Below are 24,683 nucleotides of genomic sequence, written 5' to 3'. Positions count from 1 at the left end.
CCATCAAATTACTAAATGCATTGTTTCACTTAGGGATAGAAAACTATTTCCTGTCACATAAGATATAAATGAGCTTACACATTACATGAAAGAGCACTGTGTGTGTGTGTCTATGTGTGCCTGTGTGATTTGGCCATGGATGACAGTACCCCTCAATTATGCTCAGTTCTGGGGTGCATGAATTTTGTGGATTCCTGAGTCCTCATCCTGATGGAATGAAGGAGATTACACAGAGACAGTAAACTAGACTTGAAAGCCCTCGGCTTTCAACATAATATCTAAAGTACTAATCACCATAATTTACAAAGATAACGAACAGTCTTGTCTTTTGGAATAATAGTATAAAGAAAGGAGTAGAGATGAGTAGGAAAAGAATTGTGACATGCATGCAAAAACAAATAAAAAAAAGAACTATCAAATTGCCTTTGAAAGGGAAAAAAAATAGACTACCCCTACAAAATGATACAGGAGGGTAACTTCCTCAACTGTGCTTTCAGCATTATGTTTTCCAAGCCCTGCTTTTCCAGCTCCATCTTCCTTGCCCCCATTAATTGATTTTGGGGTTATTTCCTTTTTTTCTTTCTTGGTCAATATCAAAGAGTGGGGTTCTAACACATTGGTGTCACTTCCCTGTTTGGGTTTGAAGTTGTGTCATGCTTTGACTTTATCATTGTAACTCTGTGAGCCTGTCTGGTACCAAGGAGGAGTGTGTCTTGTGATCCAGAAAATTAACTGACTGGCTTTCATAGAATATCCACCATCTAGGCTTGATGCCCATAGAAGAAAGATAAGGTACAAAGTAATCAAAGAACAGTCAAAAAGAATTGCCTGAGGTGCTTATTCGAGTCCTACCAGAGAATCGTTGACGCTGTAAATAATGAAGGGAAATTCTGACTTTTTACCAAAAGTTTCAGGTGATTCTAAATTCAGGAATATTTAGGTACCACTGTGATAGATAGCAGTCCTTACAGAGCGAAACATATGATTTTTGTTTTGTGTTTTGAGGGCTAGATGACAAAAGAGAAGTATCACGCCATAGAAACTAAGGGGTGAACTAATGAAAATCATTTTTCATTGGTTGTGATTAGATTTCCTCTTTGTGAATGAATTATTTATAAATGTTGGTCTCCATATTCTTCCTATTGACTTATAGGACTTTTAAATATATTTAATACTAAATCATTTTATTATGTACATTATTTTAATGTTCATTATGTTATATTATACTATAAAACATAATTTGTTTTGATTATATACATCTTTTTTAGTCCATGGCTTATCTTCAGATGTTTTATATTGTGGTTTGAATCAAAGAAGTTTTGAAATTGAAAATAATCAAGTTCTTGAATCCTTTCTTTTCAGATGTATGCTTTTTCTGTCTTGCTTAAGTAATACTTCACTATGTCTGCAATATGGATATTTATTTTTTTTTACATTTTAGTCAAAGTTTAATACTAATTATTTCATATGAAGATACTTAATTTACCTGAAGTTGATTGTTCATTATAGTATGGGACAGAAGCCTTAATTCATATTTTACATATTTTTAACCAGCTTTCCAAACACCAATTATTGAATAGTTATTTCTGTCTACAACTATTTGATCTACATTGGTATCACAGTGATATATCAGCTCCCCATATATTGGTGAGTTCGATTCTCAGTTCTCTACTGTAATGCTAATATATTCTAAATTCTTCCCAGTCACTGCTGAGAACAACTTATTGTCTTAAGAAATACAGCTTCTGGAGAAGTCCTAATATCTCATTGACTAAGACTCTGCTCCTTCTCTTCCCTTCCCAAACTGTCTTGACAATTCTTGGCCCTTTGAACATCCATGTGAATTCTAGGATCACAATATCAAGTTCTGTGATTAAATCTTGTTGAGATTTGAATTGAAATTACATTAAAAGATATTTGGAGGAATCCATTTCTAGATTCAATGTCTTATTTTGTGTACTCCCTATTTTTATAAAACCTACCTCTCGTACTTCCTGAAAAAATATACATGGAATGTAAATTTTAAAAGTCTTGTAGTCTCAAAATTCCTCCACAATTTACTGAAAGTTTTGTTTGGTATTGAGCTCACATTTGTTTCCTTCAAATAAACACTTGAAGCATTGTCCATTGTCTTCTGCCTGCCAGTGCTGTTGAGAAAGTCATTTCCACCTTGATACACATGATGTTTAACAGCATTTTATTCTTTTTTCTATATGTTTTTACCATTTTTCCCTATTGCTAATTGTCTACAATTTTTCTATGATGAGCTTTCATGTGAGGTTTCATTTTTTTATGTTTAATTTTTTACTATAATGATGGAAATTCAGTGAACTCTTGCATTCCCAAAACTCATGTCCCTAAGGTCTGGATAGTTTGTTAATTTCTTCCCACCACATCTTCTATTCTCTCTGTCTCTGTCTCTCTCTCCCCTTCCTCTCTCTGTCTCTCACTTTCTCTCTCTTTCTCTCTGGAGTTGATGTTTTTAGGCTGTTGGACTTCCTAAACCAGTCCTCTAAATATCTTATGGTTATAAAAGGGAATTAGCAAGAATACTATCAAGGATGTCCTATAAACATACAAGAGATACAAATAGAATGAAAGAAAATCTATGATGTCTGTAGTGGTCTTCTTTATTGCTTTAGTATTTATGAGATATGTCTTTTGTTAAAAAAATAGACTTTATTTTTTGAGCAGTATTAGGTTCACAGCGAAATTGGGCAGAAATTTACAGATGTCCTATAAATTTCCTACCCTCACACATACATAGTCTCCCCCATTTTCAACATCCCCCATCAGAGTGGTACATTTGTTAAAATTGATGAGCCTGCATTGACACATCCTTATCACTCCAAATCCAGAGTTTACATTAGGGTTCACTTTTGATGTTGTACATTCTATGGGCTTAACAAATTTATAGTGATACGTATCCACCATTATGAAGTATCGTATAGAGTAGTTTCACTGCCCGAAAATCCTCTGTGCTCTGCCGATTCACCCCTTCCCCCTCTTACCCTTTGCAACCACCTATCTTTTTACTGTCTTCATAGTATTGCCTTTTCCAGAATGTCATATGAAGCCTTCTCAGGTTGGTTTCTTTTACTTAGTAATATGCATTTAATTCCCTCTATGTATTTTCATTGTATGATAGATCAATTATTTTGGGTACTGAATAATATTTCACTGCTTGTACCACAGTTTGTTTAATATTCACCTACTAAAGGGCATCTTAGTTACTTCCAACTATTGGCAATTATGAATAAAGCTGCTCTAAACATCTGTGTGTAGGTTTTTATGTGGACATACATTTTTAACTCCTTTGGGTAAATACCAAGGAGTGCTATTGCTGGATATTATAGTAAAAGTGTGTTTCGTTTTGTAAGAAATTACTGAACTGTCTTCAAAGGTGATATAACATTTTGCATTCTTACCAGCAATGAATGAGAATTCCTATTTTAACACATTTATGCCAACATTTGGCAAAGTCAGTGTTCTGAATTTTAGCCATTCTAATAGGTGTGTATTGGTGTCACAATGTTGTTTTAATCTACATTTCCCTAATGATATCCGATGTGGACCAACTTTTTATATGCTTATTTGCTATCTCTATATCTTTGATGTAGTATCCATTCAGGTCTTTGGCCCATTTTTTAATAAGGTTGTTTGTTTTCTTTTATTATTTTTTAAAAATCAGAACATCATTCTTATTGGCTTTGCTTCTTATGAGATGAGGAATATATAATTGAAAATCTATTTTGAGCTTGTAATCCTTGCCCAATAACTCATCCATAACATTAAATATTAATCTATAATGGAGTAACACCTATAGAAAAATAGGGACAATTGTAAATACTTCCCTGTCCACCATCTTTGCTAGGGATTTGACAATTTTCTTAAGGTAAAATTGCCCACAGGTCATATATTTGCACATAGACTTTCTTTTGTTCTATATATTCGTATCTCGTGTGTTTGTAAGACATTTCTTTATAAGACACTCTTGATATTATTCTCACTAGTGCCTTTTAAAGTCATGATAGATTTCCCTATTATTTTAAAAACTAACTAACTTGGAATCCTCAAAAATGAAATGTTACTCATGATTCCATAAATTCTGAGGTAGCTTGAAAATGTCAAGATGTGTTTATCATGACTGAAAAGACTGACATTAAAAGCCACACTTTCCACTCTCCTCTTGATTGAGGAACTGAGTTTCTGGAGCTTTATAAACCTAGGACAAAGTGTACTTATTTAAAATAATCTTGAGTCATTATATCCATAATATATCTTGACTTCTAAAGGATAATTTCTCAAGTTTCTATGAAAGGGCTGTTAACAGCATTTTTTAGGTTACCTTGAGACTCTATGGAAACCATGCCCTGCATATAGAACAAATGCTAAGAAAAGATTAACTAAAGCTATAAGTAAACTAATATTCTTTTTCCTGCCAACTTTCCCAATGAATCATAAAGAGCATTACTCTGGACCCATGTAGATTTGTGTCTCATAGGCATGACAAATATTGGTTTGAAACATAAAATTTGTCAGGCATTTAGCTGCTGTCAAATTTTGGTAGAATGTTTAATAAATTAATAACTCTATTTTTACTTAGGAGTATAGGTATGCCCATTTTTGAATATTTAAGTCCAGTTAGAAGTCAGACTATCATTATTTTAAATGATAAATAATTGACATAAGACATTATATTAGTTTTAGGGGTACAACATAATTATTTGATATATGTATGTATTGCAAAATGATCACAACAATAGAACTAGTTAACATAACGTAACCACACAGTTATATTTTTTCCTTGTAATGAGAATATTTAAGGTCAACTCTTTTGAAAAATTTAAATATAAAATACAGTATTGTTATTATTTTTGTATATTGCATCTCCATGACTTATTTATTTTATAACTTCCAGTTTGTACTTTTAACCCCCTTTACCCATTTTGCCCACTCCCTCACACTTTGGCAACCACTAATCTGTTAATCTACTCTCTGTACCTACAAGCTTCCTTTTTTTCTTTTTTTAAGTTCCACATATACATGACACCATATGGTATTTATTGTTCTCTGTCTGATTTGACTAACTTCACTTACCATAATGTCCTTATGATCCATCTATGCTACTAAAAATGGCAAGATTTCATTATTTTTTATGGCTGAATAATATTCCATTGCATATATGCACCACATTTTCTTTATTCATCCATCCATTGATGGGCACTTAGGTTGTATCCATATCTTGACTATTGTAAACAATGCTTCCGTTAATGTGAGGGTACATATACCTTTTCAACTTAGTGTGTTTTCATTTTATTTGTATAAATACCTAAAAGTGGAATTACTGGATCATATGGTACTTCTATTTTTTTTTTATTTTTGAGAAACATTCATACTGTTTTACATGGATGGCAGCATCAATTTACATTCCCACAAATACTGCATGAGGTTTTCCTATTCTCCACACCTTTGTTAATACTTGTTATTTCTTGTCTTTTTGATAACAGCCATTCTAACAGGTGTGAAGTGATATCTCAGGTTTTGATTTGCATTTCCCTGATGATAAGTGATGTTGAGCACCTTTTCATATACCTGTTGGCCATCTGTATGTATTCTTTGGAAACATGTCTATTTGAATCCTCTGCCCATTATTTAATTGGATTTTTTTAAAATTAGGTTTTATGAGTTCTTTATATTTTGGGGTATTAACCCCTTTTCAGATATATGATTTGCAAATATTTTCTCCCATTTGGTAGGTTGTCTTTTTATTTTGTTGATGGTTACCTTTGCTGTGCAGAAGTTCTTTAGTTTGATGTAATCTCACTTGCTTATTCTTGCTTTTATTGCCTTTGATTTTGGTGTCAAATCCAAAAAAATCTTTGCCAAGACTGATTCCAAAGAGCTTACTGCCTGTGTTTTCTTCTTGGGTATTTTGGTTTTCAGGTCTTATGTCTTTAATTCATTTTGAGTTAGTTTTGTGTATGGTGTTAGTGGTCAAGATTTATTCTTTTGCATGTGGCAGTCCAGGTTTCCCAACATAATTTATTGAGGAGACCATCCTTTTCCTTTGTCATAAATTAACTGATCATATACTCTTAGGTTTATTTCTGGACTCTCTATTATGGTACATTGATCTGTGTGTATGTTTCATGCCAATACAATACTGTTTTGATTGCTAATGCTTTGTAATATAATTTGAAATCAGAAAGTTTGATGCCTCCAACTTTGTTCTTTCTCAAGATTGCTTGAGATATTTGCAGTCTTTTGTGATTCCATACAAATTTTTAAATTGTTTGCTCTATTCCTGTTTAAAACGCCATTGGAATTTTAACAGAGATTGCAGTTAATCTGTAGATTTCTTTGGGTAGTATGGGCTTTTTAATGCTCATAATTTTCCAATCAGTGAACATGGAATATCTTTCCATTTGTTGATGTCTTTTTCAATTTCTTTCATCAACATCTTACAGCTTTTATTGTATAAATCTTTCAACTTCTTGGTTAAATTTATTCTTAAGCATTTTATTCTTTTTAATGCAATTGTAAATGGGACTGTTTTCTTAATTTATCTTCCTAATAGTTTGTTATTAGTGTATAGAAATGTAGCAGAATTCTGTATACTAATTTTGTATTCTGCAACTGTACTGAATTCATTTATTATTTCTAACAGGTTATTTTTGGTGGATTCTTTAGGGTTTTCTACAAATAATATTATGACAACTGCATATAGTAACAGTTTTACTTCTTACTTTCCAATTTGGATGTCTTTTATTTATTTTTATTGTCTAATTGTTCTGGCTAGGATTTCTAATACTATTTTGAATAAAAGTGGTGAAAGTGGGCACCCTTCTTTTGTCCCTCATCTTAGAGGAAAAGTTTCAGCTTTTTACCATTGAGTTTGGTGTTATCTTGCCTTGTCATATATGGCCTTTATTATGTTGAGGTATTTCTCTCTATACTCATTTTCTTGAGGGTTTTTTTTTAATCATAAATGGATGTTAAATTGTGTAATTCTTTTTTTATTTATTGAGATGATTATATAGTTTTTATCTTTCATTTTGGTATTGTGATGTATCTCATTGATTGACTTGTGGATGTTGAATTATCCTTGCATCCTTGGAATAAATCTCATTTGATTATGATATATAATTATTTTAATGTATTGTTGAATTCAGTTTGTTAATAGATTGTTTTCTTATTGTTGAGATTTATATGTTCTTTGTATATTTTTGAAAATGATCCTTTATTGGATATGTCTTTTGCAAATATTTTCTCCCTGTCTGTGGCTTGTCTTTTCACTTTCTTGACAGTATCTTTTGCAGGGTAGAAATTTTTAATTTTAATGAAACCCAACTTATCTAGATTTCTTTCATGTATTGCATCTTTGGTGTCATATCTAAAACCTCATCACCAAAATCAAGGTCATCTAGGTTTTCTTCTCTGTTATCTTCTAGTAGATTTTTAGTTTTACGTTAGGTCTGTGATTCATTTTCAGTTAATTTTTTTAAAGTGTGTAAAGTCTGTGTCTAGGTTCCTTTTTAAATTTGTTTTGCATGTAATATCCAGTTGTTCCAGTACCATTTCTTGAAAAAAAACTATAGTTTCTTCATTGTATTACCATTTCCTCTTTGTCAGTGATAATTGACTACATTTTTATGGGTCTATATTCTGTCCCATTGAGTAGTTTCTGTTTGTTTGTTATGTTTTTGTTTTGGTCAGACCCACACTGTCTTGATACTGAGCTTTAGAGGAAGTTTTAATGTTGGGTAGAGTTGGTCCTCCAACTTTGTTATTCTTTTCAGTATTGCATTGGTTATTTTGGGCTTTTGCTCTCCACATGACATTTAGCATTAGTTTTTCAATATCCACAAGATAACTTTTGATTGAGATCATGTAGTATTTATAGACCAAGTTAGGAAGAACTGGCATCCTGACAATATCTGGTATTTCTATACATGAACATGGAACATTACTTCATTTATTTACTTCTTTAATATACTTCCTTTGAGTTTTATAGTTTTCCTCATATAAATATTGCATATAACTTGGTATATTTATACCTTAACATTTCATGTCTTGGGTGCTAATTTATATGGTGTTGCAGTGTTTTTTTTATTTAAATTTCCACTTGTTCATGAAGATTCACTGATTTCATATATAGTGTTGAATAGAGAAGACAGTGTGCTCTCCCATAAAGATGAGCTAAGAGAAAGACATCATCACTTGGCAAAGTCAGGAGGAAGATATCTGAATGTATAACCAACACCATTGACAATAGCTACCTTATGCCTTTGGGTAAGTTCTTAATACATTGAGGTCTTTAATCAAATGGATGTGCTAGTCTATAACATCAGAACTTCTTCTCTTTTTCTGGCCTGTTATGGTTATATGGTTCTATAAATAACTATGAGGAATTGACTGTGTCTTTAAAGAAACATTAGTTTTTTCAACAAAAACACTATTACCAGCAGCCACTGCACCATGATAATCTACACCAAACGTATGTGAACTAACTATTACATTTTGTTCTGTGCTTGGAAGCTACCAGAGTAGATGAGGTGATCAGTAAATATTTCCCCGGTGATGATGGCTTCATGGTCAACTTCCTAGTGAATATCTGTATTCATTCACTTCTCCCACCAACCTCTATCTCTCCCCAGCCCAAAGTAACTGACTTTGATTTATACATATGGAACTTAGATCCAGGTGAATATCAAAAGATGAGTAAACTTGCCTGTTTCATTTAATAAATAGAACTGCACTATCTTGTTATATAACTTTAATAATGGCTTTGTTTTACAAACACAAAATCATACTGGTCATACAGAAGAAATAAGAAAATATAATGGATTTCTTAATAAATATGCTGTCAAGTATGCTTGTCCTTGTAACATCCTCAAAAAATGTCGTGATTTTTTTCTCCCTTTTTGCTGTCCTTTATCAAGTACATATTTAAATTCATCATGGAAAACAGGGAGAAAATTGGTAGTTTTTTTTGTGATCAAACACATTTTCTAATTAATTTTGGCATCTCAATTCATGAAAATAAATATTATTAATTTAACTTCTTATGCCCTCTTAGGGGCATCTTTATAAAGAAATGTGTCATTTGGGAAAGTACATTTTTAGATCAAAAGGTACAACTCACCTTCAAGAGTCTTTCAGTTAAGGACTGCTATTAAATCATTTATATCATTATATTTATCTTTCCTCTTTCTTCATATTATCTTTGCTAATTCAGATGGTAAACAGTGTGTGTGTGTATATATATATATATATATATATACATGGATTTAAAGAGTATTTCTATAACAATAATGTAATTGGTCTTTAATTTTCTTTCTTTTATTTAAGTGAAGAATTACAATTGAGAAGTAGCCCTCAGCAAACACATTCAACTTCAGTTATTCCACAATTATGATCAGAAGAGGTTTAGATAATGCCAAGTGCATGTACACTTAGCTGTAATTTGTGGGTTTTTCTAGAGATTTTCTTAGACCCTTGTCTTTACGGTTTCCTTTAAGAGGTCTTTGTGAAATCAAGTGTTGAGTTCTCTTCACTATTCTCATGAAGTGCAGTGCTTGGGTGCAAAAGAGAAGAGAGAATATAAATTGCTTTCTAAGATGAAGCAGGAGGGAGAAGACATATTGGAAGGGCCTAAGCAGAACTGTTCTGCTGAGAACGTCCATAGTTACACAGATAATATTTTTTTTCTGGACTTCCTTTGCTTCCAGTGACAACTAGTATTAACCTCAGAAGAAATTAAGTGTTCATAAAGGACTGTGTAAAAGGGGTACTGAATGTCCCTTTCTTTAAACTCTCTCTTATAATATTGAGCTTCACATGGACAGGATTTCTTTTTTCTCACTCATTTTGTATTTTTAATGTCCAGCACAGGACCTGTCATAAAGTAGATCTGAGTAAATATTGATTAAATTTAATTGAATTGACTTCTTTAATCAGGTCCAAGAAGGATCTGTGAATGTCTGATATCTTAAAGAATAAAACTCAAGGATGCCACAGGTCAAGCTTTAGAGAAATATAACTTGTCTGTATTCCTTAAGGCTCTTGGGACTACCTTATTTCTTGGGCTGACTATCCAAGAAATGTTATTTCTTGGGTAGTCAGCCAACCAAACTTGGAAAATGAGGTATCCTTGCAGAGGAAAGGAATTAGGCTTTGTAGTTGAATCCAAATTCTGTATTTTACTGGTTTTGTAACTCTGGATAAATCACTTAAGTCTAGGGACCTCATCTTCTTAATCTTTAAAACAATTGAAATGGTGATCAATACAGAGGGTTATTATGAGTAACATACAAATAAAGTGATTTATGAAAAAATATCCTGTTAGTGAGAAGCCATCTAAATATTCCTCCCCCCAAAATATTCCCCTGGTATTTATTGCCATGTATAATTCCTTCATATTAAGTAACTTGGTTCTAGCTAAGAGAGTATGCATAGAAGTATCCCTTTGTGATTAGGTTACAAAAAAAATGTCTACTAACTGACGCTCATTCTATTGCTTGCTTTGATAAAGTAGACTGTCATGTTGGAGAGATCCATGTTAGAAGGAAGTAAAGGTGGCTTTCAGTCAACAGCCAGCAAGCAACTAAGATCTCCAGTTCAATTGCAAGAAACTGAATCTTGCGAACAACCACATATATGGCTTGGAAGCAGATCCTTCCCCATTTGAGCTTGGTGCTGAGATCATGGGTCTGTCTGATACCATGACTGCAGCCTGTCAGAGACTTGAAGTAGAGGATCCAGCTAAGCCACACCCAGATAAGTGATCCCAGGAACAACTGTGAGATAATAAATGTCTGCTGTTTTAAGTCACTAAGTTTTGGGATATTTTAAGCCGTGATAGGTAATTCATAAAAATCACTAAATAATTGGCAAATCCATTGTTACGGGTGCTCAGGACAAAAAGCTTAGTCTTTCTGTACTCCCTGCTTCCTATCATACCCCACCTCTGATTTCTCAGTAATCCTTTTGACTCCTCCTTCAAAATATATCCAGAACCTACCACTTCTCTGCTACTCTTCTGAAACAAGTCACCATAATCTCTCTATCGGATTATTACCGTAGTCTCCTAAAATCACCCGCTCACTTGATTACCCCTGGGCTTCCTGCTTCTGTCACTTCCCCTATGTGATCTATTCCCTCCATAATAGAGACTCTATTTTAAAACACATGTAAAACTATGCTACTTCTCTGGATGAAATCTACTAACAGTTTCCCCCAAATACTCATAAAAACCAAAGTCCTTCTGATGGCTTCTGTGTCTCTAATCTAGCCCCTGAAACATCTGTGCCTTCATGTCTGGCCCACTCTGCCTATATCCAGCATCACTTCTTTCAAGGTTTCACTAGGAAAAGCCGGCTTCTACTGGGTGTGCTTTGCCTCAGAGCATTTGAGTTTGCTGTTTCACTGAATATAATGACCTTCCCCCAGGTAATATGGCTCAGGCTCATTCGCTCACCTCTTTCAGGTCTTTGCTACACTTCCCTTTCTCAGCATGACTGGTCCAAATTACTCTATTTAAAATCCCACACATCATCATTCTCTCCCCCAACTTCCCTGCTGTATTTTTCTCAGGGTAAAACCATCATCACTCTATGACATATTAAATACTTCACTTATTTTTCCTCCCTTAACAACATAAATGCCATGAGGGCAGCCATTTTCTTTTTTTTAATTATTATTTTCTGTACCTTCAGTGCCTATAGAGTATACATTTAATAAATGATTGATTGGCTAAAGAAATGAGAAATAGTAGGAGAATAAAGCAGTGAGTTACAAACGAGACAGTGAAGTGTCTTCTTGAACTTTCTAGAAGTGAGGTCAGAGACTTATAAGTGGAGCTGTCTCTCAAGATCTCTATGCTGCTAAACATGCAGGTATGAAGCCCAGGAAAAGAGAGTAGTGTTTCTTCCTTTTTATTTTAAAAGAGAGCAATAAATGATATAACACCTATAAAATACTTGGAATAATGTCTAGCATAGAGAGATTGCACAAATAATGTTAGCTGCTATCATTACATTATCAACCTTATTATGTTTTCTTCATCTCTCTGTACCTTTTGGCCTTGATAAGAAACAAGACCTAGATGAATCTAGAAATAAGAGAGAAAGGAGAGGGTTGGACAAAATATCAGGGTCTCAATTCTTGTATTATTGCTCTTTGTGAAGAAATTTGGTAGAACAAAAAGTTGTTTTGCATGGAAAAAGTAAAGTTTTAACATCTAATTCATAAGTAAAGCTCAACTAAGAGCGTTTGCTTATAAGGGCTATTTGGTGGCTTGTGAAAGTCGGTGATTATTAATAACATACTCCCACCACAAACAACAACAACAACATTGGATCCAAAAAACAAAAGAAAAAGGAAACCAAACCAAACCAAACATACACAAACATGAAAATATTGTTAAAAATAAAAGTAGGAAATTTGAACTCAGGAGTGGGGTGGGGTAAATCATAAGAAAAATGAATTGTAGATTTTCTTTAAAAATCAGAACCATGATTTTTATATTTTGGATGAAAACAATCATTTCTCAATTCTAAGTTAACAAACATTTATAAACATGGTTGGGAAATACTAAAAAGTGAGTATGAAGAAGGAAAAATCTTTTAAAAATCTTTCTGTTGCTATTACCAATTTAGATATGTTCTCTTTATACACTTAACTAATCATTTTGCATAAACAACTGACACTCCTTACTTTCATTTCATATAGGCATTTTTTTTCATTGCATGGTGTTGTCCTTATCTAAATCTTTTCCAATGGTTTATAACAAACCTTTGAGTGGGTATGCCATCATTTTGATTTGTTGCTACCTTTTTATAAGATATTTAAGTTTTTCCCCAAGATGTCAATGTGCACATTATAAAATTAATATTTTCTACTAAATATTTGGCAGAGTGAAATAGAACTGTGTAGGAAAGAGAAATTCAAAGTTTAATAAGATTATCCCTTAAAAGTCAATTATGGGATTTTCATGAGATGCAGACACTGAGCAGTTCTACATTGATTTTCATTAGTGAAGGGTGGACCTGTTCTCCTCCAGTCCCCTCAGGAGTCACCATAGACTCTTTACAGAGTATAATATACCATAATCATTTCATATTCATTCTCCTACCAGCCAAACCTTTGACAAACAACATGAAGTCACTCTTCAGCATGGGACATTGATAAGCAGATCCATGACACATTTAAAATTAAGGTGCAGTGATAGAACATGTTCATTCATAAAATAGACATTGATGTGTCTTAAGTGTTTTATTTTGGCAGGTGAAAGTTTTTGACTCATAAGTGTGGAAGTGTAGGGCTTTATATTGTTTCAGCCAAGGCTCTGTAAGTTGTGTATCCATTCTTTAAGCCAGATCTAAAGGCTTTTCTGTAAAATTGACAAAGACCACCCTAGAATGAAGAGATTTCCTCAACCTTTGATTTCAAAAATGTGATTGTCTCTTTTAGTTTATTTACTATATAAATCAATATTTTACTCCTGACTTTACAAAATTAACCCATTACCCTAAGGTTAGTTGTGAACTTTTCCCCTTTCTTTTTAATAATGGATAAGGAAAAATATCCAGGATAAAATTACATTCAGAAACACTGTATATGTATCTTGGACACAACAGAGGGCTGGTCACTGTGGAATAGTGAACAAAAGAGACAAACATGAGCCAGAGAGGAGTTAGTTAATATCAGTGTGTCCATATGCTACAGATAATATCTAGTCCTGAAAAAATACTTCTTTTTTTGAGACTATTTAGGGAATGGATCCTCGAGTTACAATTACTTTGCAGCTCAGCCCTTAATTCTTCTGCCAATCTTTCTCTAATGACAGGAATCTCTCCAGTGTAATAAGGCTTGCATGGGAGGAAGAAGAAGACCATCAACTGAGCAAGTTCAGTGCTCTATACCAAGCAGTAGGATTTTCAAACATCATTAGAAAGGAACTCTTATCAACCACCTGATGAAATTAGGCTAAGTCTGTTTTAAAGGTGCTGTTGAAGAGATGGAAACTCAAAGATGTTTAAATAATATTGGTCAAGGCAGGTTAAAGGAGTTATATAAACAAGGTCTTGGTTACTAATTGGAAAACACCAAGGGAAACACAGGTATTTAATTGTGCAAAACTGTCAAAACAAGGTAATTTTGTGCCTACCAACTGAATACCAGCAATTACTCATCATTTCTGATACTGTCATGGTGGCTTAGGTATGAATCATCAAAATCACCATCCAAACTAGTTACCAATGGAAGGCAGGGAAAACATCTCCACCAACTGCTGGGATCCATGAGTAATCCTAAAATAACTAAGACTGTTATTTTTTAAATTAAAATATAGTTGATGCACATTATGTTGCTTTCAGTTATACTGATTTGATATTTGCATACATTATAAAATTTCCACCATGATAAGTTAAGTAACCTACTGACCCAATTTATATAAAATTATTATAGTATTATTAACCATATTCCTTATGTGGCATATGACATCAGTGTGGTTATTTATTTTATTTATGCTGCATATGACATCAGTGTGGTTATTTACTTTATAACTGGAGGTTTGTGCCTCTTAATCCCCTTCACCTATTTCTCCCCCCACCCACCTCTAGCTACCACTCATTTATTTTCTGTATTTATGGGCCTGTTTTTATTTTATTTTTTAGATTAAATGTATAAGTGAGATCATACTGCATTTTTCTTTCTCTGGCTTATTTCATTTATCATATACACTCTAGATCCATCAATGTTGTCAAAAAGGACAAGATCTCATATTTTATGGCTGAGTAATAGTCCATTGTGGGTATATATATATATATATATATATATATATATATATATATATATATACACACACATCTTCTTTACCTGTTCATCTATCTATGGACACTTAGGTTGCTTCCTTATCTTGGCAATTGTAAATAATGCTGCAATGAACATTGTTGTGCATATATCTATTTGAAATAGTTTTTTTAAATTTTATTTAAGTAAATACCAAGAAGTAAAATTGCTGGTCATGTTGTAGTTCTATTTTTAATTTTTTGAGGAAACTCCATACTGTTTTCCATAGTTGTCTGTACAAATTTAGATTCCTATTAAAAGTGCAACAGGGTTCTCTTTTCTTCACATCCTCTCCAACAGTCGTTATTTCTTGTCTTTTTGACAATAGACATTCTGACAGGTGTAAGTTGGTTTCTCATTGTAGTTTTGATTTCCCTGATGATTACTGATGTTGAGAATAGTTTAATGTGTCTGTTGGCCACCTGTGTGTCTTTTTCAGAAAAATGTCTATTAAGATCCTCTGCCCATTTTTTAATAGGGTTGTTTGTTTTTTTGATATTGCATTATATGAGTTCTTTGCATGTTTTTGATATTAACCTCTTATTGGATATATTGTTTGAAATTTCTTCTCCCATTCAGTAGACTACTTTATTATTTTGTTGATACTTTCCCTCACTGTGCAAAAGCTTTTTACTCTGATGTTTGACTAAACAAAGTATCTTTATTTCTTTCTGCTTTTGTTTCACTTCCCTGAAGAAACAGATCCAAAAAATATTATTGCTAAGACCAATGTCAAGAGTGTGCTGCCTATGTTTCTTCTAGGAATTTTATGGTTTCAGGTCTTACATTTAAGTCTTTAATCCATTTTGATTTATTTTTATATATGGCATGAAAAAGTAGTCCAGTTTCATTCTTTTTCATGTAGCTGTCCAGTTTTCCCAACGCCATTTGTTGAAGAGGTTGTTGAAGAAGTTGTCCGTTCCCCATTGTATATTCTTGCCTCCTTTATTACAATAGATTAATGGACCATATAAGCATGGGTTTACTTCTTGGCTCCCTATTCTGTTCCATTGATCTATGTGTCTGTTTTTGGATCAGTACCATACTGTTTTAGTTACTGTAACTTTGTAGTATACTTTGAACTCAGGAAGAATGATATCTTCAGCTTTGTACTTCTTTATCAAGATTTCTTGGGCCATTCAGGGTCTTTTGGGTTTCCATACAAATTTTAGAATTATTTGTTCCAGTTCTGTGAAAAATGCCTTTGGTATTACCATAGGGATTGTTTTAAATCTGTAGATTGCCTTCAGTAGTATGGTCATTTTCACAACATTAATTCTTCAGTAGTATGGTCATTTTCACAACATTAATTCTTCCAGTCCATGAGACAGTATATATTTTCATGTGTATCCCTCAGCTTCGATTTTTTTAGTCAATGTATTAGAGCTTTCAAAATACAAGTCTTTTATCTCTTCAGTTAGATTTATTCCTAGGTATTTCATTATTTTTGATGCAACTGTAAATGGTTTTCTTAATTTCTCTTTCTGATATTTCATTGTCAATGTAGAGAAATACAACAGATTTCTGTGTATTAACTTTGTATCCTACAGCTTTACTGAATTCATTGATCAGTTCTAAATAGTTTTTTGGTAGTATATTTAGGATTTTCTATATATAATATCATGTCATCTGCAAACACTGACAATTTTAATTCTTCCTTTCCAAATTGGATTCCTTTCATTTATTTATTTGTCTGATTGTTGTGCCTTCTGTGTTGAATGGAAGGGGGCCAGAGTGAGCATACTTGCCTTATCATAGTCTAAGGGGAAATGTTTTCATCTTTTTGCCATTGAGTATGATGTTAGCTGTGAGTTTGTTATATATGGCCTTTATTACATTGAAATATGTTCCCTTTATACTCTCTTTGTTGAGAGTTTTTATTATAAATGGATGTTGAATTTTTTCAAAGGTTTTTTTCTGCATCTATCGAGATGACTTTATGATTTTTATTCTTCTATTTGTTAATGTGGTATACCCCCCTGATTGATTTGCAGACACTGAACCACCTTTGCATATCTGGGATAGATCCTACTTGACCATCATATATCCTTAGAAAGCATTGCTGAATTTGGTTTACTAATATTTTGTTGAGAGTTTTTGCATCTATGTTCATTAGTAGTATCAGCTTGTAATTTTATTTTTCCTTGATGTCTTTGTCTAGTTTTGGTATCAGGGTGATGCTAGCCTCAAAGAATAAGTTCAAAAGTATTCTTTTCTCTTCAATTTTTAAGAAGAGTTGGAGAAAGATAGATGTTAACTTTTCTTCAAATATTTGGCAGAATTCACCTGTGAACCCATCTGGTCCTGGACTTTTGTTTCTTGGGAATTTTTCTTAATACTGGTTCAATTTCATTACTGGTAATTGGTCTGTTCATATTTTCTATTTTTTCCTGATTCTGTCTTGGAAATTATACTTTTCTAGGAATTTATCAATTTATTCTAGGTTGTTTATTTTATATATATATATATATATATAATATATTTATTCTAGGTTGTTCATTATATATATATATTCAGTTCATCTAATATGTCATTTAAGGCCAATGTTTCCTTATTGATTTTTTCTGTCTGGATGATCTCTCCATGGATGTAAATGGCATGTTAGAGACCCCTACTTTTGTGTTACTATCAGTTTCTTTTTAAATGTTTATTAATATTTCCTTTACATATTTAGTTGCTCCTATGTTGAGTGCATATATATTTACAATTGTTATAAATTCTTCTTACACTGATCTCTTAATCATCAAGTAATGTCCTTCTTTGTCCCTTGTTACAGTCTTTGTTTTTATGTATAGTTTCTGATATACTTATTGCTACTCCAGCTTTTTTTTTTGTTTCCATTTGAATGGAATACCTTTCTCCATCCCCTCACTTTCAGTCTGTGGGTGTCTTTATATCTGAAGTGAGTCTCTTGTGGGTAGTATATATAAGGGTCTTTTTTTGTTTTTGTTGTTTGTTTTATTCATTCAGGTGCTCTATGTCTTTTAAATGGAGCATTTAGTACATTTACATTTAAATAAATTATTGATAGATGTGTATTTATTGCCATTTGGCCAATTGTCTTCTGATTGTTTTTGTAGTTCTTTTTCCTCTTTTTCTTCTTCTTTCTCTCTCTTCCCATGTGATTTGATGACCATCTTAATATTATGTTTGTATTCCATTCTCTTTTTTGGTGTGCGTATTTATTATAGTTTTTTGACTTGTGGTTACCATGCTGGTTATATATAGTAACCTATATGCAAATGTGATTATTTTTAGTTGATGTGTTCTTATGTTTGAAAGCATTCTAACAGCCCTGCAATTTTAACCCTCTTACTCCACATTTCATGTTTTTGGCATGATATTTTATAATTTTTGTGTTTGCCCCTAACTACTTATTGCAGATGTGGATGATTTTGTCTTTTTTGTCTTTTAAGCTTCTGAATAGCTTTATAAGTGGTTGGTCTAACTTTATTCATATTTGTCTTTGCCAATGAGAGTTTTCTTTCTGAATTTTCATATTTCTAACTGTGACCTTTTCTTTTCTGCCTAGAGTTGAATTCTTAGCTTTAGCTTGTCTATAAAACACTTTATCTCTCCTTAAGTTCTGAATGATAACCTTGCCTGGGTAAAGTATACTTTGTTGAATGTTTGTTTTTTTCTTTCATCACTTTGAATATATCTTGCCACTCTGACATGAAATATTTCTGCAGAAAAGTCAGTTCATATTCTTATGGAAGTTTTGTGTATGTGTGTGTGTGTGTGTGTGTGTGTGTGTGTTTAACATAACCAATTGTTTTTCTTTTGTTACACTTATGATTTTCTTTTGATCTTTATTTTTTTGTCACTTTAATTATGATGTGATTGGTGTGGATCTCTTTGGTTTAATCTTGTTTGGGACTCTCTGTGCTTCCTGGACCTGGATGTCAGTTTCCTTCCCAAGATTAGGGAAGTTTTCAGCTGCTATTTCTTCAGATAACTTCTGTTCCCTTTTCTCTCTCTCTTCTCCTTCTGGAACCACTATAATGCAAATGTTTGTATACTATATGTTGTCCTAAAGGTCTCTTAATATATACTCATCTTTAATTTTCTTTTTTATGTTCATCTTGGTGATTCCCATTTCTCTGTATCATCTAATCTACTTTTGGTTCCTACTAGTGTATTTTTCTTTATTTCAGTAATTGTATTTTTTTAGATCTGTTTGGTTCTGCTTTATATTTTCTAATTCTGTTGAAATTCTTACAGTATTCATCCATTCTTCCCCCAAGTTTGGTGAAAGTCTTTATAATCATACCTTGAACTCTTTATTGTGTAGATTACTTATCTCTACTTCATCTAGTTCTTTTTCTAAGGTTATGTCTGGTTTTTGTTTGGAATGTATTCCTCTTTCTCCTTATTTTGCCCAATTCTCTGTGTTTATTTCTATGTGTTAGGTAGGTCAGTTACATTTCCTAATCTTGGAGAAGTGACCTTATGTAGGAGATGTTCTATGTGGCCTAGCAGTATGGTCCTCTCCAGTCACCAGAGATATGTGCTCTAGGGTTGCCCACTCTGTGTGCCTTCTCTTCTGGTGGGGCTGACCACTGTGGACATGTTGGTAGGTGGGGCTAGCCCCTGGCCAAGTTGTCTGTGAGGCTGTGCCTCATGTGGTGGCTTCAGGCCAGCTGGATCACAAAGTTGGCTTCCTGCATGGCTGTCTGTGTGCTCCTCAAGGTGGGGAGTCTCGGGGCTGGTGCTGTCTTGCTGGAGGGTGGGGCTGATTCTCAGTACAGCTCTGTTGTACAACCCAGGGAACATTGGGGCTGGTCTTGGCCCACTGAAGGGAGGGACCAGACCCTTCCTCCACTGTCTGCATGGCCATGGGATATTTGGTGTTGCTACCAAACTCTTGGTGGGCAGGGCTGGTTCCCTGTTGCTAATGGGCTAGAGGGAGGATTACATAATGGCACTTGCCACCATCAGTGTTACTGCAGTAGAACAAGTTCCCAAACATGACAGCCACCAACATCTATGTCCCTGGGGGAGTCCCAGTTGTCTCCTTCCTCTTCAGGAGGCTCTTCAAGATACACAGGTGGGCCTGACCTAGGCTACTTTCACTGCTGCCTCTGTGCTGTGACTCAGAGCATGTGAGATTTTTGCAGGTACCCTTTAAGCATGAAGTCTCTGTTTCCTATAGCTCTCCAGCTCTCCTGAACAAAAGCTCCATTGGTTCAATGTCAGACATCCTGGGGCTCATCTTCCCAGGGTAGGACCCATGAGCTGGAGAGCTTCATGTTGGGCTGTTTCTTCACTCCTTGGGGAAAACCCCTATGATTGTGATATTCTTCCTGTTTGGGGTTTGCTGACTCAGGAGTGTAGGTCCTGACAATACCATATCCCCCCCTCTTACCTGTCTCCTTGTGGTGTCTTTAGTTGTGGAAACTCTTTTCATCTAGTCTTCAGGTTATTCTCAAAGGAAGTTGCTCTGTAAGTAGTCATAAGTTTGATATGTCTTTGGGAGGATTTGATCTCAGGGTCTTTCTATGCTACCATCTTGGCTATCTCCTAAAAATTCTTGATAAGTAACTGGAATAACCCTATGCTTACAAAAATGTTATTAATTTAATAATTAAAAATAATTAATTATTTTTAGGTGTCAGAAAACCATGTATCCAGGAATTGGTTCTGCCATTGGTTTGCCAAGTCATTTTATGCCTGTCAATTTATAACTTAGGGCCTCAGTTTCCTCAGTTATAAAAGTTAGGCATTGGTACAGATTGAAATACCTCCAACCAGCCAAACAATACTTATATTTCTACAATGGACAGAGGACAGCATATGACTTTATATTTTCTATAAAGGATGTTTCTTTTTTTTTTTTTTTTGCAGTACGCGGGCCTCTCACTGTTGTGGCCTCGTTGCGGAGCATAGGCTCTGGACGCGCAGGCTCAGTGGCCATGGTTCACGAGCCTAGCCACTCCATGGCATGTGGGATCTTCCTGGACTGGGGCATGAACCTGTGTCCCATGCATTGGCAGACGGACTCTCAACCACTGCACCACGAGGGAAGCCCTAAAACTGGTATGTTTAAAAGCCATATAATAGTTTATTTTACAGTTGTGACACAATACATTTAATCAGTCCCCATTGTTAAAGATTTGACTTATTAGCCATAATGTAATCAAACTTGCATTTCAAACAGCACTTTTAAGCTCAGCCAGTTAAAAAACGGTTTTCTATTTAAAAATGTAGAAGAATAAATGACTACATTCTTAATTTTTTTAATAATAAGATGACTAGAAAAAAAAATTACACTATCTTTCCCAGAAGTAACAATTCTTAGGAATTGAGTGGCCATACATGCCAATTTATACCTGCTGATCTGGGGTAACTGTGACTGTTAAAGTAATGGCAACATTTTCCATTCATAGAAGTGTACCAATTCGATGATAAATCATATAATCAACCTTAGTTAACAGTTTGCAGTGTAAATGTATTTCTTCTACATATTTAAATTTATATACCTTCCACATATGCAAATTTTAAGAAAGAAGTTATTGTATATATTGTAGCAACTTATTTAATAATGATACTCCTTAAAGAAATTTCCAAAACAGAATATATGGCTCAGAATCATTCCTTTAACTCCTTGGTATTTCTGAATATAGATGAACAAACTTCTATTAATATAGATGAATAATAATTTCCTAATTATGATGTTAAAGGATAACTTTTAAAGGGTAATATAAAGACTCTTATACAACCATAAAGTGAAAACATTTCAAAGACTTTCTTTAGTTCCTCAGTTAATTAAACCAGTAAGATATTGGAACTGGTTCAAAGGAGAATCCAGCACACTCACACACGCACACACACACACTCGTACAAACACCATCAAAATGAATTTATAGATACATAAACCAAAATGAATTTATAGATACATACAAAATTAGCCAATATTTACAGATCCAATAGATTCAATTCATTTGCATTTATATGTAAATGAACCTGCTATTAGTTCACTTCAATTTACAGAATTGTTCAAAGACCATGACAGACAGAGATAACTTAGAGGGTGTGCTTGACAGGCCACAAGTTATCTTTTATGCCAATTTCAGTCTTTCACAGTTTTCTCTGCTAATGGAATTTTAGATTGTATTCAGTATATTTGTCATTTTAAAGAATGCTGCAATAAACATTTTTCAATATGTACCATTTTCTCATGTGGACATATGTTTGTAAGATAATTATCTAGAACTGTTGGATCAGAGGATCAGATTGATTTCTTTTTTCACTTCCTTTAATATGTATTTGTTTATTTTTAGAACAACTGCTGAACTGCATTCAAAAGTGCTATTCCAATGTATGCTACCATGAGCTATCTATAATTAACTATTTTTCCTACATTTAAAAAACTACTGGATTGATTCTTTTATTTATTTTTCTTTAATCAGGTCATTGTTTTCATTCTTACTGAGTCTACTGATGAGATGGGAAAATTTTCATATACTTATTGGTCACTGATATTTCTTCTAATTTAAATTTACTATTCATATAATTTTTATATTTTTATATGGATGTTTAATTCTTATTCATATAAGAAAACTGTTCATATATTTTATTATAGTTATTAACTTGTATATATGTTTAAAATATTTTCTTGTAACTTGTCACTTATCTTTTAAAAAAATGTTTCCCTAAGATATATTTTTCCATTTTGGTGAATACATAATTATATTTATATTATCATTTAAACAGTCTCTAAGTATATAATTCAGCTCCATTATGTACATTCACAACGTTGTGCAACCGTCATCGTTATCTATACCCAAACTTCATCATTCTCTATATAAACGCTATCCACTAAACAATAACATCCCATCTCTCTCTTTCCCCTTCTCCCAAACTCTACACTACTTTCTGTCCCTATGAATTGGCTTATCCTACCTATCCCATATAGGGATATGGGGTATGGGACACACACACATAATGTGTGTCCTTATTGTATGTGTCTGACTTATTTCATTTAGCATGTTTTCAAGATTTAACCATGCTGTAACATATACCAAAAATCCATTCCTTTTTATGGCTGAGTAATAATATTCTATTGTCTTATATACTATATTTTGTTTATCCATTCATCTATTGATGAACATTTGGATTGTTTCTACATTTTGGCTGTTGTGAATAACATTATTATAAACATTGTTATAAAAATATGTGTTTGCATCTCTGCTTTTAATTCTGATTATATAATTCTGTTTATAATTAATGACTACTCAAGATTGGCATTGCCAAATCAATGATAATTCTATGTACAACTTTTTTGTGTAACTGACAGTCTTTCACAGCACCTGCATCATTTTACATTCCCATCTTAAATGCACATGCTCCTATTTCTTCATGTCCTTGCCAAAAAATTATTATTTATTTTTAGTAGCATTCTGATGCATATAACATGGCATTTCATTGTGATTGTTTTTGGTCATGCTCCACGGCATGTGGGATCCTAGTTCCCCAACCAGGGATTGAACCCACACCCCCTGCAGTAGAAGTGCAGAGCCTTAACCACTGGACCACCAGGGAAGTCCCCCTCATTGTGATTTTTATTTGCATTTCCCTGATGACTAATGATGTTGAGCATCTTTTCAAGTGGTTACTATTTGTATATCTTCTATAGAGAAAGGCCTACTCAAACACTGCCTATTTTTATTGTTTTCTTCTGTTTGTTTAGTTTTTTTTGTTGTTGTCATTGTTGAGTTTGAGGATTTTTATATACTCTGGATTTTAAATCCTTTTCATATAAATGATGTGCAAATATTTTTCCTAGTTTGTAGAATGACTTTTAATTTTCTTGATAGTTTCCTTTGATGCACAAAAGTTTTTATTTTTGTTGAAGTCTAATTTATTTACTTTTTATTTCGCTGCTTGAGATTTTGGTGTCACATCTGTGAAATTGTTGTCAGATACAATGTCCTGAATTTTCCCCCATTGCTTTATTGCATGAGTTTTATAACTTCAGCTTTTACGTTTTGATCCATTTGGGGTACATTTTTTTTTTTTTTTTTTTTTTTGCAGTACACGACCTCTTACTGTTGTGGCCTCTTCCACTGTGGAGCACAGGCTCCGGACGTGCAGGCTCAGCAGCCATGGCTCATGGGCCCAGCCACTCTGCGGCATGTGGGATTTTCCTGGACTGGGACATGAACCCGTGTCGCCTGCATCAGCAGACGGACTCTCAACCACTGCACCACCAGGGAAGCCCGAGAGGTACATTTTTATATATGGTATGAAATAAGGGCCCAACTTCATTCTTTTCCAAATGGATATTCAGTTTTTTCAGCACCATTTGATGAAAATAATTCCCTTTACCCATTGAACAGTCTTGGCACTCTTGTCAGTAATCTATTGACCATATATTTGAGGATTTATTTCCAGGATTTTTATTCTATTCCATTAGTCTATATATGTGTCCGTATGTGAGTATCATACTGTTTTAATTGTTATAGTAACTTTTGATGTCAGGAAGTGTGAGTCCTCCAAGTTTGTTCCTCTTTTTCAAGAATAGTTTGACTATTTGGAGTCCTTACAGTTCCATATCAATGTGAGGATCATCTTTGCCATTTTTTCAAGAAAAAAAGAAGCTGGAATTTTAATTGGGATTACATTGAATCTGTATATAATTTTGGAGAGTATTGGCATCTTAACAATGTTGTATTCCTATTCATGAACATGGAATATCTTCCCATTTATTTATTTTCTATTTAGTATTTTTACCAGTCAATTTTCTTTTTTTAATTTGGGAACTCACATGTATTTTTTCTTTATGTTTTTTAAAATGTTGTATTGTTCTCATAGTATCCTTCTTT

Source organism: Monodon monoceros, unplaced genomic scaffold (assembly GCF_005190385.1).
Source record: "Monodon monoceros isolate NGI ecotype Baffin Bay Population unplaced genomic scaffold, NGI_Narwhal_1 Super_Scaffold_16, whole genome shotgun sequence".
In the NCBI taxonomy this organism is placed as follows: Eukaryota; Metazoa; Chordata; class Mammalia; order Artiodactyla; family Monodontidae; genus Monodon; species Monodon monoceros.
Note: the sequence above shows the minus strand (reverse complement) of the source record.